We start from the raw sequence: 2,018 nt of genomic DNA, 5'->3' as shown, positions 1-2,018 counted from the left end.
AAGAATAATTTTAGTAATAATTTTTTTATGGTTTATTTATTGAAATATTTCATTTAATTTATTTTATATAACAAATTTAATATTATTAGTCATAATTCGAGGTGTTATAGCTCGAATTCGACATGATTATTTTATTTATATATATATATATGTTGCAAACGATTATTTTAAGACGTGTATCAGAGAACGTTCGATAATGACTTTATTCCGTCATCGTTGGTTTTGTACGTTACTTCGTAATCTTCTTCATAGATGGCCTAGTAGTTAGTCGCCAGTACTCGCAGTAGAAAATGTACACTGGCAGTTAGATATAGGCATCGTCGTGGCTGCAAAAACCAAGATCATACTCCACAGGATCATTTCTGTAGTAGATCTTACTCCGTTCTAAACCAAAGGACGAGTTAATGCAGCCACGATGAGGAGGTGCGGCATTTTTCCCTGAGCGTGAGGAAGACTCGGGAGATTGACTTTGGTTTCAGTCTCTCAGTCATCGATGATCGTTCAGTCCTTGCACTTAGTGCAGGGATGATGGGAAATGTGCGTTCTGAGTGGTTTTTTTTTTATTTTGTTTAAACATCAAACACAAAGTGTCTTTATAGACAGGTTTATAAGTAATTTCAAAGTGAATATATATATATCTAGTATGCAATCAAATGTAAAATGTGTAGTATATGCCATATAGTACAATATAATATACATTATATTATTAATATTATTAATTTATAATTATTATATTCCCGTATGTACGTATTATATAATATATACAGTATATACCGTATGTATAATATTGTAATTATTATTAACTTATAATTATTATATAATTGTATATCATATACCGATATTATTTAATATGTGTAGGGTATACCGTATGTATAATGTTATAATTATTATATTGTATTCTGTATACCGGTATTATATAGTATATATAGTGTACCATATGTGTAGTGTTATAATTATTATTAATGTTATTTATAGTATGTATAATAATAGTTATAATATTATACGGGTGACACGTGGAGTATTTACGCAACAGATGCCTTATTCATCAGTGCAGGATTCGACGATTGAAACTTCGTAGGAAAGCGAAACAATATCAGCATGGACGACTTCCGCAACGCGTTAATCCGATTTATCTTGCTCAATAGAAATGATTTCGTGCCAGTCAAACTAAATCAAGAGTGCACAAAGGAATCGAACTTTCGATGATAATTTTATTCCGTCATCATTGTTTTTGTGCGTTTCTTCGTAATCTTCTTCATAGATGGCGAAGTAGTTAGTCGCCAGTACTCGCAGTAGAAAATGTACACTGGCAGTTAGATATAGGCATCGTCGTGGCTGCAAAAACTAAGATCATACTCCACAGGATCATTTCTGTAGTAGATCTTACTCCGTTCTAAACCAAAGAACGAGTTAATGCAGCCACGATGAGGAGGGGCAGCATTTTTCCCTGAGCGTGAGGAAGACTCGGGAGACTGACTTTGGTTTCAGTCTCTCAGTCATCGATGATCGTTCAGTCCTTGCACTTAGTGCAGGGATGATGGGAAAGGTGCGTTCTGAGTGGTTTTTTTTTTATTTTGTTTAAACATCAAACACAGAGTGTGACAGGTTTATAAATAATTTTGGAGTGATATACCTACTATACATAATGAAATGTTTAAAATGTGTAGTATATGCCGTATGTATATAATATTATTAATTTATAATTATTTATATTATCGTATACCGGTATTATATAATATATATAGTATATACCGTATATATAATATTGTAATTATTATTAATGTATAATTATTATATTGTGTATATCACACCGATATATATATATATAGTAGACCGTATGTATAATATTATAATTATTATATTGTATACTGTATACCGGTATTATATAGTATATATAGTGTACCGTATGTGTAATGTTGTAATTAGTATTAATATAATTTATAGTATGAATAATAATTATTATAATATTACACGGGTGACATGTGGAGTATTTACGCAATAGATGTGCCTTATTCATC

The 2,018-nt window shown here is 30.9% G+C and overlaps 2 non-coding genes across 2 annotated transcripts; both read left to right on the top strand.

Annotated features, from left to right (window-relative positions):
* The first annotated feature begins 337 nt into the window (after nucleotides 1–337).
* Nucleotides 338–553, top strand: LOC122537233. The gene has a single exon (XR_006308584.1). It is a non-coding gene; the product is annotated as a small nucleolar RNA U3 (small nucleolar RNA).
* A 793-nt stretch (nucleotides 554–1,346) lies between these two features.
* On the top strand, nucleotides 1,347–1,562 carry LOC122537232. The gene has a single exon (XR_006308583.1). It is a non-coding gene; the product is annotated as a small nucleolar RNA U3 (small nucleolar RNA).
* The last annotated feature ends 456 nt before the right edge of the window (nucleotides 1,563–2,018 follow it).

The sequence above is a fragment of the Frieseomelitta varia genome, unplaced genomic scaffold (assembly GCF_011392965.1).
Source record: "Frieseomelitta varia isolate USP_RPSP 00005682 unplaced genomic scaffold, Fvar_1.2 scaffold_896, whole genome shotgun sequence".
In the NCBI taxonomy this organism is placed as follows: Eukaryota; Metazoa; Arthropoda; class Insecta; order Hymenoptera; family Apidae; genus Frieseomelitta; species Frieseomelitta varia.
Note: the sequence above shows the minus strand (reverse complement) of the source record. Positions and strands in the feature narration are given on the sequence as shown.